Source organism: Somniosus microcephalus, unplaced genomic scaffold, assembly GCF_052327205.1.
Source record: "Somniosus microcephalus isolate GS21.2 unplaced genomic scaffold, FLI_Smic_1.0 unresolved_chr8, whole genome shotgun sequence".
NCBI lineage: Eukaryota > Metazoa > Chordata > Chondrichthyes > Squaliformes > Somniosidae > Somniosus > Somniosus microcephalus.
In genome coordinates this window covers 11,259,512-11,272,813 of record NW_028225186.1, presented here as the reverse complement: position 1 = coordinate 11,272,813, position 13,302 = coordinate 11,259,512, and the positions used below count along the sequence as shown (strand labels likewise).

Sequence of the window (13,302 nt, the reverse complement as noted above, 5' to 3'; positions counted from 1 at the left end):
TTATAATTACTATTTTTGATGCTGCTTTGTGTGTGTATTGCTCACTAGTTCCCAACAAATCCACAATATCTAATTGATGCCGATAAATTATTAGTGTTTCAATTGGAACTTTGGGTTAATCAGTGTAATGGAGGGAATTCTGATCAATTTCGGGGCCAGTGATCGCCACAGGGAGCCGATGAAATAAAACATTTGCATCAAAGTCGCTGCGAGCAGAGGTCGAACCTGCGCGGGGAAACCCCATTGGATTTCGAGTCCAATGCCTTAACCACTCGACCATCGCAGCTGCACATTCACAGTGAGAAAATGCTTCCTACTGTGAGTGAGTCAGGAACTAGCTCAGAGAAGACAGGTCATAAATACTCACCGATAAATCCAGCAGGGAATTCAGGATTAACTTCTTTGGCCAAAGAGTGCTGAGAATGCAGTAGTTGAGGTGAATACTGCTAGATGCATTTAAGAGGAAGGGAGAAAGGAATAGAAGGATATGCTGATAGGATTTTTTAAATTCGTTTATGGGTTGTGGGTGCGCTGGCAAGGCCAGCATTAAATGCCCATCCCCAATTGCCCCTTGAGAAGGTGGTGGTGAGCCGCCTTCTTGAACCGCTGCAGTCCGTGTGGTGAAGGTGTTCCACAGTGCTGTTAGGGAGGGAGTTCCAGGATTTTGACCCAGCGACGATGAAGGATCGGCAATATACTTCTAAGTCAGAATGGTGTGTGACTTGGAGGGGAACTTGGAGGTGGGGGTGTTCCCATGCGCCTGCTGTGCTTGTCCTTCTAGGTGGAAGAGGTTGCGTGTTTGGCAGGTGCTGCTGAAGAAGCCTTGGTGAGTTGCTGCAGTGCATCTTGTAGATGGTATGCACTGCAGCCATGGTGCGCCGGTGGTGGAGGGAGTGAATGGTTAAGGTGGTGGATGGGGTGCCAATCAAGCGGGCTGCATTGTCCTGGAATGTGTCGAACTTCTTGAGTGTTGTTGGAGCTGCACTCTTCCAGGCAAGTGGAGAGTATTCCATCACACTCCTTACTTGTGCCGTGTAGATGGTAGAAAGACTTTGGGGAGTCAGGAGGTGAGACACCCGACGCAGAATGCCTAGCCTCTGACCTTCTCTTGTTGTCACAGTATTTATGTTCAATGGTAACCCCCAGGATGTTGGTGGTCAGCTCCTTTGTTCATGTTGGACCAAGGTTTTAATGAAGTCGGGAGCCGAGTGCTCTTGACAGAACCCAAACCGGGCATCAATGAGCAGGTTATTGGTCAGTAAGTGCCACTTTACAGCACTGTGGATGACACCTTCCATTGCTTTGCTGATGATTGAGAGTAGAGATTAGACTGATGGGGCGGTAATTGGCTGGATTGGATTTGTCCTGCTTTTTGTGGACAGGACATACCTGGGCAGTCTTCCACATTGTTGGATAGATGCCAGTGTTGTAGCTGTACTAGAACAGCTTGGCTGGAGCACAAGTCTTCAGAATAATAGCCGGGGCGTTGTCAGGGCCCAGAGCCATTGCTGTATCCAGTGTGCTCAGCCTTTTCTTGATATCACGTGGAGTGAATCGAATTGGCTGAAGACTGGCTTCTGTGATGGTGGGGACCTCAGGAGGAGGCTGATATGGATCAGAACAGGTGGTCCGTCCAGTTTCATTTTTATTATTTTGTTTCATAGCGGTTTGTTACAACTGAGTGGCTTGCTAGGCCATGTCAGAGGGCAGTTAAGAATCAACCACATTGCTATGGGACTGGAGTCACACAAAGGCCAGACCGGGTAAGGACGGCAGTTTCTTTCCCTGAAAGACATTAGTGAACCAGATGGGTTTTTACGACAATCCGATAGTTTCATGGTTACCATTACTGATTCTAGTTTTATTTGGGGGGTGAGGAGAAATAGAGAAGGAGGAGCCTCGTGTGGAGATCAGTTCGTGCAAATGGACTGTTTCTGTGGGGCAGACTCGAAAATATTATGTAACACCCGATTTAATCAGACACAGAATGATCCGGGACTGACAGCACATCCCTTTTAAACAGATACAGAATGACCAGGGACTTACAGCACATCCCTTTTAAACAGACGCAGAATGATCCGGGACTGACAGCACATCCCTTTTAAACAGACACAGAATGATCCGGGACTGACAGCACATCCCATTTAAGCAGACTCAGAATGACCCGGGACTGACAGCACATCCCTTTTAAACAGACACAGAGTGATCCTGGACTGACAGTACATCCCTTTTAAACAGACACAGAATAATCCGGGACTGACAGCACATCCCTTTTAAACAGACATAGAATAATCCGGGACTGAAAGCATGTCCCTTTTAAACAGACACAGAATGACCCGGGACTGACAGCACATCCCTTTTAAACAGACACAGAATAATCCGGGACTGACAGCATGTCCCTTTTAAACAGACACAGAATAAACCGGGACTGACAGCATGTCCCTTTTAAACAGACACAGAATGATCCGGGACTGACAGCATGTCCCTTTTTAACAGACACAGAATAAACCGGGACTGACAGCATGTCCCTTTTAAACAGACACAGAATGATCCGGGACTGACAGCATGTCCCTATTAAACAGACACAGAATGATCCGGTACTGAAAGTAGACCCCTTTTAAACAGGCATGGAATGCTGCCTGACCTGCAGAGTGTTTCCAGCATTTCATCTGTTTATATTTCAGTTTTCCAGCATCAACACTATTTTGCTTTTGTAATAGAGCTTTATGTAATTGGCTCTGTGGCGCAATGGATAGCGCATTGGACTTCTAGTTAGTATTGATAGATTAAGGCATTCAAAGGTTGTGGGTTCGAGTCCCACCAGAGTCGGATTTTGGACGAAGGTTTGGTGGTTCCTCCACTGACAGTACATTTTGCAGTAAATCGGTAATTCAGAGAAGGGAAACTACCGCACCGACACTTTCCCTCTGAGTCCTCTCAACCCCTGAGTCAGTTACACAGGAGCAGGAGGAGGCCATTCAGTCCCGTGGCCGTTTTACATAGGAACAGGAGGAGACCATTCAGTCCCATGACCCTTTTACACAGGAACAGGAGGAGGCCATTCAGCCCCTTTAGCCTGTTATACAGGAACAGGAGGAGGCCATTCAGCCCCTCGAGCCTGTTACACAGGGACAAGAGGAGGCCTTTAACACCTCGAGCCTGTTGCATTGGACAGGAGGAAGCCGTTCAGCGAAACAAGATCTGTACAAGAACAGTAGAACTCCATTCAGCCCCTCGAACCTGTTACATAGGATGAAGAGGAGGCAAATCAGACCCATGATCCAGTTATAAAAGAACAGGAGAAGGAAATTCAGACCAACGAGTCTGTTTCACAGGAACAGCAGGAGGCCATTCAGCCCCTCAAACCTGCCACACATGAACAGGAGGACGACATTCCGTCCCTCAAGCCTGCTACACTGGAACAGGAGGAGGCAATTCAGACACACGAGTCTGTTATACGGGAACAGGAGGAGGCCATTCAGCCCCTCAAGCCTGTTATACATGAACAGGAGGAGACATTCAGCCCCTCGAGCCTGTTATACATGCACAGGAGGATGCCATTCATCCCCTCGAGCCTGTTACACAGTAACAGGAGGAGGCCATTCAGCCACTCAAGCCTGTTACACAGGAACAAGAGGAGACAATTCAGACACACGAGCCTGTTATACAGGAACAGAAGGAGGCTATTCAGCCTCTCGAGCGTGTTATACAGGAAAAGGAGGAAGCCATTCAGCCCCTCAAGCCTGTTACACATGCACAGGAGGATGCCATTCAGCCCCTTGTGCCTGTTACACAGGAACAGGAGGAGGCCATTCAGCCCCTTGAGTCTGTTATACAGGAACAGGAGGAGGCCATTCAGCCCTTCGAGTCTGTTATAAAGGAACAGGAGGAGGCCAAACAGCTCCTCGGGTATGTTACACATAAACAGGAAGAGGCCATTCAGCCCATCGAGCCTATCATACAGGAACAGGAGGAGGCCATTCAGCCCCTCGAGCCTGTTACGCAGGAACAGGAGGAGGCTATTCAGCCTGTTATGCAGGAAAAGGAGGAAGCCATTCAGCCCCTCAAGCCTGTTACACCGGAACATCATGGGCAAGGTAAGCTCCTGCTGATTACCACCTACCACCCTCCCTCAGCTGATGAATCAGTGCTCCTCCATGTTGAACACCACTTGGAAGAAGCACTGAAGGCAGCAAGGGCACAGAATGTACTCTGGGTGGGGGACCTCAACGCCCATCACCAAGAGTGGCTCGGTAGCAGCACTACTGACCGAGCTGGTCGAGTCCTGAAGGACATGGCTGCCAGTCTGGGCCTGCGGCAGGTGGTGAGGGAACCAACACGAGTGGAAAACCTTCTTGACCTCCTCCTGACCAGTCTACCTGTCACAGATGCAAAAAGTTCAAAAAGTTTTCATTGGCTGTAAAGCACTTTAGGATGTCCTGAGGTCGTGAAAGGCCTGTAGAAATGCAAGTCTTTCATTTACAGCCTTCCAAGACAAAGTGACTTAGCTGGCAAAGACCAGAAACAGGGACGGTTCTATAGGTAAACCTTACAGATGGGCCGGTTAGCTCAGTTGCTTAGTGAGTAGTGCTAATAACGCCAAGGTCACGGGTTCGATCACCGTACAGGCCATTCATTTTTCGAGGGAAGGTTAGTTTCGTAATTTTTGAGCAGTTTAAAAAGTTTGGAAGGAAACTCATACGGAACCTACAAAGCTGCAAAATCTTAGTTCTACCGAGAGTTCATGGACCTGAAAGGTTAACCCTGTGTTTTTCTGTCCACAGATGTTCCCTGACCTGTGGAGTGTTTCCAACATTTAATGAACAATTTCAGATCCAGCATCTGCTGCATTTCACTTTTTATTTTACCGCAGTGTCCTCGCTTCTATTAACAAAAGTCAAAAATAAATTGTAGCTAATGAAAAATGAGCATTGTTGTCACTGTGAGCATTGGTGGTTCAGGGGTAGCATTCTCGCCTGCCACATGGGAGACCTGGGTTCATATTACCGGCCAATGCAGGTTAACATTTTTAACAATTTATTTCAGAGCAAACACATCACATGAAACATGAATAAAAAATAAGCTGTTCCTGTGTAACTGGATCAAGGGAAAGAATGGCCTCCACCTGTTCCTGTGTAACAGGCTTGAGGGGCTGAATGTCCTCCTGTTCCATTGTAACAGGCTCGAGGGGCTGAATGGCCTCCTGTTCCAGTGTAACAGGCTTGAGGGGCTGAATGGCCTCCTCCTGTTCCTGTGCAACATGCTCGAGGGGCTGAATGGCCTCCTCCTGTTCCTGTGTAACATGCTCGAAGGGCTGAATGGCCTCCTTCTGTGTAACAGGCTCGAGGGGCTGAATGGCCTCCTGTTCCAGTGTAACGGGCTCGAGGGACTGAATGGCCTCCTCCTGTTCCTGTTTGACAGCCTCAAGTGGCTGAATGGCCTCCTCCTGTTCCTGTTTGACAGGCTCGAGGGGCTGAATGGCCTCCTCCTGTTCCTGTTCGACAGGCTCGAGGGGCTGAATGGCCTCCTGCTCTTCTGGTTTGACAGGCTCGAGGGGCTGAATGGCCTCCTCCAGTTCCGGTTTGACAGGCTCGAGTGGCTGAATGGCCTCCTCCTTATCCTGTTTGACAGGCTCGATGGGCTGAATGGCCTCCGCCTGTTCCTGTTTGACAGGCTCAAGGGGCTGAATGGCCTCCTCCTGTTCCTGTTTGACAGGCTCAAGGGGCTGAATGGCCTCCTCCTGTTCCTGTTCGACAGGCTCGAGGGGCTGAATGGCCTCCTCCTGTTCCTGTTTGACAGGCTCAAGGGGCTGAATGGCCTCCTCCTGTTCCTGTGTAACAGGCTCGAGGGACTGAATGGCCTCCTCCTGTTCCTGTTCGACAGGCTCAAGGGGCTGAATGGTCTCCTCCTGTCCCGGTTTGACAGGCTCGAGGGGCTGAATGGCCTCCTCCTGTTCCTGTGTAACAGGCTCGAAGGACTGAATGACCTCCTCCTGTTCCTGTTCGACAGGCTCAAGGGGCTGAATGGTCTCCTCCTGTCCCGGTTTGACAGGCTCGAGGGACTGAATGGCCCCCTCCTGTTCCGGTTTGACAGGCTCGAGGGGCTGAATGGACTCCTCCTGTTCCGGTTTGACAGGCTCGAGGGGCTGAATGGCCTCCACCAGTTCCGGTTTGACAGGCTCGAGGGCTGAATGGCCTCCTCCTGCTCCTATTGAACCATGTTTCAGGCACTGATGTGGCTGATGTTCCGATTGTGCCCTCTGCTGTCCCGGCGCAGAAAGAAACACAGTGCCAGTGTATAAAACGCCAAGTCCTTGTACTTTCTTTCTTTCTTTGAATCTTTCTTTCATTTCTTCCTTTTCTGTGCCATATGCTCCTTAATCTATTGTTGCTTAGTGATAGATGTGTTCATATTTGCCGGTTTCAACGTGTTGAGTGCTTCTGCTGATTTGAATTGTGTCGAAAAAGTGAACTGAATTTCTCCACCTGTATGAAGCATCCTTGGGTTGGAAGCTGTTTTGGTTTCAATCAAACAAATGCACAGATTTCTCGAACTCGATGAGCCTTTCCTGGCCAGTATTTGTTTCTTGCTTCCTTGCATTTGGAAAGGCCCAGGCTTCATCCCCGGCCTGTGCTGAGGGAGCTGACCTGAGCCTGGGGAGCGGTTACAATTGGTGTCTGTGGCCCTGTGTTAGGGAGAGGGTGAATGAGCCTGGCTTCTTGTCCACTCGCCCTGCGGGCTGTGGGCAATGGCTGAGCAGAGGACCAGTTGTGATGGGTGTCAGCAGGAGGGGAGAGGTGGAGAAGGGAAGTTGTAAAGATAAAGAAAGTGGCTCCCAGCTGTGACAGCTGCTGCTGCCCACCGTAGGCAGTCTGGACAGTGGGTTACCACAGCCCATGACACACACGAGCCAATCCAGCCTCCTCGTGGACTACCTTCACTTACACTTCTCCTTTTTAAGATGAAGCTGTCATTTCATTCATGTGACGTCTAAACCACATCCCCTCTGATTGTCATTTCATAACCATTGCACTTACAGTCTCAGCTCAACATCGGCAAACCCCAGCAGCAAGCAGGTGAGATTTACAAACTCTTAATGATCAATGATCTTTCACAGGAACGTGTCAAATCAGTGCTATGTTGTTAAAGTCAACACAGGATGTCAAGGTCTTAGAGAGGGTGCAGAGGAGATTTACCAGAATGGTACCAGGGATGAGGGAATTCAATTATGTGGAGGGACTGGAGAAGCTGGGATTGTTCTCCTTATAGCAGAGAGGGTTAAGAGGAGATTTGATAGAGATTTTCAAACTTATGAATAGTTTTGATAGCGTAAATAAGAAGAAAGTGTTTCCACTGGCAGAAGGTTCGGTAACCAGAGGACACAGATTTATGGTGATTGGCAAAAGAACCAGAGGTGACATGAGGAAACATTTTTTTTAAGCAGCAAGTTGTTGTGATCTGGAATGCGCTGCCTGAAAGGGCGGTGGAAGCAGATTCAATAGTAACTTTCAAAAGGAAGTTGAATAAATACTTGAAGGAAAAACATTACAGGGCTATGGGGAAAGGTCAGGTGATTGAAATTAATTGCAGAGGTCTTTCAAAGTGCCGGCGCAGGGCTATGGGGAGAGAGTGGGGCACTGGGATTTTTTGCGGTTGATACAGGTCTATGGGGTGTGAGTGGGGCAGTGTGATTAGTTTGGGATTGATTCAGGGCTATGGGGTGAGAGCGGACCAGTGGGATTAGTTTGTGATTGATACAGGTCTATGGGGTGTGAGCGGGGCAGTGGGATTAGGTTCGGATTGATTCAGGGCTATGGGGTGAGACGGGGCAGTGGGATTAGTTTGTGATTGATACAGGTCTATGGGGTGTGAGCGGGGCAGTGGGATTAGTTTGGGGATTGATACAGGGCTATGGGGAGATAGCGGGTCAGTGGGATTAGTTTGGGATTGTTACAGGGCTTTGGGGAGAGAGCGGGGCAGTGGGATTAGTTTGGGATTGATGCAGGTCTATGGGGTGTGAGCGGGGCAGTGGGATTAGTTTGCGATTGATACAGGTCGATGGGGAGATAGTGGTTCAGTGGGTTTAGTTTAGTATTGCTGTGGCAAAGACCCAGAATTAACACAGTGGGCCGAATGGTCTCCTCTGCTCTGTAAATATCTATTGTTGGAGACTCCTGGGCAGCTTTTAACACACCATTTCCTGTACATTTCCTCTCCATATTCTTCTCTAAATGTTCACTGACGACTCCTTCACAGCTACCCAGGCTCCCGGTTTTTCGTGTTAGCAGCAAATGTCGATACGTCTGCCTCCTGTACACAAGTCCAGATTGTTGAAATAGCCAGAAGGGCAACGGTCGCAGCAGTGATGCAGGGGGGCCAACTCTTTACATCGTCCAGTCAAAAAAACACCCAATAACTACCGCACTCTGCTTCTGTCTTTTAACCAGCTTCCTGGTTTCTAGAACGGTTTCTAGTTGAGTATTAATTTTATCCCATATAAGTACATAGAAACATAGAAACATAGAAGATAGGAGCAGGAGTAGGCCATTCGGCCCCTCGAGCCTGCTCCGCCATTCAATGCGATCATGGCTGATCATCCAAATTCGGTACCCAGTCCCTGCTTTCTCCCCATACTCCTTGATCCCATTAGCCTTAAGAAATATATCCAACTCCTTCTTGAATATATTTAATGAACTGGCCTCTACTGCCTTCTGTGGTAGAGAATTCCATAGGTTCATCAGTCTCTGGGTGAAGAAATTCCTCCTCATCTCAGTCCTAAATGGCTTACCCCTTATCCTTAGACTGTGACCCCTGGTTCTGGACTCCCCGGCCATCGAGAACATCCTTCCTGCATCTGGTCTGTCCAGTCCTGTCAGACTTTTATAAGTTTCAATGAGATCCCCTCTCATTCTTCTAAACTCCAGCGAGTATAAGCCCAATCGACCCAATCTCTCTTCATGCGTCATTCCTGCCATCCCAGGTATCAGCCTGGTGAATCTTCGCTGAACTCCTTCCATGGCAAGAACATCCTTCCTCAGATAAGGCGACCAAAACTGCACACAATACTCACGATGTGGTCTCATCAAGGCCCTGTACAACTGCAGCAAGACATCCTTGTTCCTGTACTCAAACCCTTTCGCTACGAAGGCCAACATACCATTTGCCTTCTTAACTGCCTGCTGCACCTGCATGCTTACCTTCAGCGACTGCTGTACAAGGACACCGAGGTCTCGTTGCACTTCCCCTTCTCCCAATCTATTGCTATTCAGATAATAATCTGCCTTCCTGTTTTTGACACCAAAGTGGATAACCTCGCATTTATCCACGTTATATAGCATCTGCCATGCTTTTGCCCAATCACCCAACCTGTCCAAATCATACTGGAGTTTCTCAGCATCCTCCTCACAGCACACACGCCCACCCAGCTTTGTGTCATCTGCAAACTTGGAGATATTACATCTAGTTCCCTTGTCTAGATCATTATTATATATTGTGAATAGCTGGGGCCCAAGGACCGATCCCTGCGGTGCCCCACTAGTAACTGCCTGCCGCTCGGAAAAGACCCATTTGTTCCAACTCTTTGTCAACTGTCTGCCAACCAGTTCTCTATCCAAGTCAATACCTTGCCCCCAATCCCATGTGCCTTAACTTTACACGCTAATCTCTTACGCGGGACCTTATCGAAAGCCTTTTGAAAGTCCAAATACACCACATCCACTCGTTCTCCATTGTCTATTTTACCAGTTACATCCTCAAAAAATTCCAGTAGATTAGTCAAGCACGATTTACCTTTTGTAAATCCATGTTGACTTTGTCCGATCCTGTCACTGTTTTCCAAGTGCTCTGCTATTACATCTTTTACAATGGACTCTAGCATTTTCCCCACTACCGATGTCAGGTTTACCGGTCTGTAATTCCCATTTTTCTCTCTACCACCTGTTTTGAATAGTGGGGTAACATTAGCTACCCTCCAAGCTATGGGTACTGTTCCAGATTCCATCGAATGTTGGAAGATGATCAGCAATGCATCTACTATTTCTAGGGCCACTTCCTTAAGTACCCTAGGATGTAGATTATCAGCCCCTGGGGATTTATCGGCCTTCAATTTCCCTAACACCATTTCCCTACAAATACTGATTTCTTTCAGTTCCTCCCTTTCATCAGACCCTATAAGACCATAAGAACATAAGAAATAGGAGCAGGAGTAGGCCAATCGGCCCCTCGAGCCTGCTTCGCCATTCAATAAGATCATGGCTGATCTGATCCTAGCCGCCAATCTACAATCACTGTACCATCTCCTGAATCTAACAGAATTAGACACACAAAATAGGAGCAGGATCAGGCTACACAGCACCTGGGCCTGCTCCGCTGCCCACAGGGCCATGTCCGATCCGAACCTAGACTCATGTCCAAATTCCTGCCCGCTCCCCGTAACCCTTAATTCCCTTTACTTCTAGGAAACTGTCTATTTCTGTTTTAAATTTATGTAATGATGTAGCTTCTACAGCTTTTTGGGGCAGCATATTCCATGGACCTACCACCCTCTGAGTGAAGTAGTTCCTCCTCATCTCAGTTTTGAAAGAGCAGCCCCTTATTCTAAGACTATGCCCCCTAGTTCTAGTTTCACCCATCATCGGGAACATCCTGCCTGCATCCACCCGATCAAACCCCTTCACAATCTTATATGTTTCAATAAGATCGCCTCTCATTCTTCTGAACTCCAATGAGTAGAGTCCCAATCTACTCATCCTCTCCTCATATATCCATCCCCTCATCCCCGGGATTAACCGAGTGAACCTTCTTTGTACTGACTCGAGAGCAAGTATGTCTTTCTTAAGTATGGACACCAAAACTGTATGCAGTATTCCACGTGCGGTCTCACCAATACCTTGTACAACTGAAGCAATACCTCCCTATTTTTATATTCTATCCCCCTAGCAATGAAAGCCAACATTCCATTGGCCTTCTTAATCACTTGCTGCACCTGCATACTAACCTTTTGAGTTTCATACACCAGGACCCCCAGATCCCTTTGCACTTCAGCACTTTCCAATTTCTTGCCATTAAGATAATAAATTGCTCTACGATTTTTCCTGCCAAAGTGCATAACCTCACACTTTCCAGCATTGTATTCCATCTGCCAAATCTCTGCCCACTTACTTAGCCTGTCTATGTCCCCTTGCAGGTTTTTTATGTCCTCCTCACTCACTACTTTCCCTCCCATCTTAGTATCATCTGCAAAATTTGATATATTACACTCGGTCCCCTCCTCCAAATCGTTAATATAGATTGTAAAGAGTTGGGGACCCAGCACTGACCCCTGCGGAACACCACTAGTTACTGATTGCCAGTCTGAGAATGAACCATTTATCCCAACTCTCTGCCTTCTGTTAGATAGCCAATCCTCTATCCATGCCAGAATATTACCCCCAATCCCGTGATTTTTTATCTTAAGCAATAAACTTTTGTGTGGCACCTTGTCAAATGCCTTTTGGAAGTCTAAATACACTACGTCCACTGGTTCCCCTTTATCCACCCTATATGTTACTTCCTCAAAGAACTCCAACAAATTTGTCAAACATGACTTTCACTTCATAAAACCATGCTGACTTTGTCCCATTAAATTATGATTATCCAAATGTCCTGTTACTGTCTCCTTAATAATGGACTCCAAAATTTTACCGACCACAAACTTTAGGCTAACCGGTCTATAGTTTCCAGCCTTCTGTCTACGGCTCTTTTTAAATAAGGGTGTTACATTAGCAGCTTTTCCGGTCTGCCGGGACCTTTGCTGAGTCCAGGGAGTTTTGGAAAATTATTACCAATGCATCCACAATCCCTACCGCCACTTCCCTCAAGACCCTAGAATGTAAGCCATCAGGTCCAGGTGATTTATCTGCCTTGAATCCCATTATTTTACCGAGTACCACATCCTCAGTGATTTTGATCGTGTTTAGCTACTCCCCACCTATAGCACCCTGTTTGTCCAGTGTTGGGATATTCTTAGTGTCCTCTACTGTAAAGACTGATACAAAATATTCATTCAGTGTTTTTGCCCTCTCCATATTTCCCACCATTAATTTCCCGGTCTCATCCTCCAAGGGACCAACATTTATTTTAGCCACCCTTTTTCTTTTTATATAACTATAAAAACTCTTACCATCTGTTTTTATATTTTTTGCTAATTTACTTTCATAATCTATCTTCCCATTCTTAATCAATCTTTTTGCTATTTTTTGCTGTCTTTTAAATTTTTCCCAATCCTCTATACTCCCACTAGATTTGGCTACCTTATATGCCCTTGCTTTTAGTCGAATACTATCCTTAATTTCTTTACTTAGCCACGGATGGCTGTCTTTTATTTACACCCTTTTCTTCTCAGTGGAATATATATTTTTTGGAAGTTGTAAAATAACTCCTTAAATGTACACCACTGATCATGTATCGTCTTACCCTTTAATCTATTTTCCCAATCCACTCTACTCAATTCCGCTCTCATACCTTCATAGTGTCCTTTATTCAAGCTTAGCACGCTTGTTTGAGATCCAACCTTCTCACCCTCTAATTGAATATGGAATTCAACCATGTTATGGTCACTCATTTCAAGGGGATCCTTTACTAGGACATTTTTAATTAATACTCTCTCGTTACACAGGACCAGATCTAAGGTTGCTTGCCCCCTGGTCGGTTCAGTTACATACTGCTCAAGAAACCCATCCCTAATACACTCAATGAACTCATCCTCAAGGCAGCCCTGCCCAATTTGATTTGTCCAATTAATATGATAGTTAAAATCCCCCATAATTATAGATGTTCCCTTATTACAAGCTTCAACTATTTCCTGATTGATACTCCGTCCAAAAAAGTTGCAACTGTTCGGAGGCCTATAGACTACGCCCGCTAGTGTTTTTTTCCCCTTATTATTCCTCACCTCCACCCAAACTGTTTCATTATCCTGATCTTTTGACCCAATATCATTTCTCTGTATTACAGTGGTTCCTTCCTTTATTAACATAGCCACCCCACCTCCCCTTCCTTCCTGCCTATCCTTCCTGATCGTTAAATAACCTGGTATGTTTAATTCGCAGGCATTGTCACCCTGCAGCCATGTTTCTGTAATGGCCACAAGATCATACCCATATGTAGTTTTTTGTGCCATTAACTCATCTATTTTGTTACGAATGCTACGTGCATTCAGATAGAGAACTTTCAAATATGTTTTGTGACACTTAGTTCCTGCTTTTGCCCTTTTTATTACTTTACCTTTTACTCCATACGTTCTGCCCCTTCCTGACACGCTCT

General features: G+C 46.7%; 2 non-coding genes across 2 annotated transcripts; one reads left to right on the top strand and one right to left on the bottom strand.

Moving 5' to 3' along the window:
- Window positions 1-204: 204 nt before the first annotated feature.
- trnas-cga (transfer RNA serine (anticodon CGA)) lies at window positions 205-286 on the bottom strand. Its single transcript has one exon. It is a non-coding gene; the product is annotated as a tRNA-Ser (tRNA).
- Window positions 287-2,734: 2,448 nt separating this feature from the next.
- Window positions 2,735-2,829, top strand: trnar-ucu (transfer RNA arginine (anticodon UCU)). Its single transcript has 2 exons — window positions 2,735-2,771; window positions 2,794-2,829. It is a non-coding gene; the product is annotated as a tRNA-Arg (tRNA).
- Window positions 2,830-13,302: the final 10,473 nt, after the last annotated feature.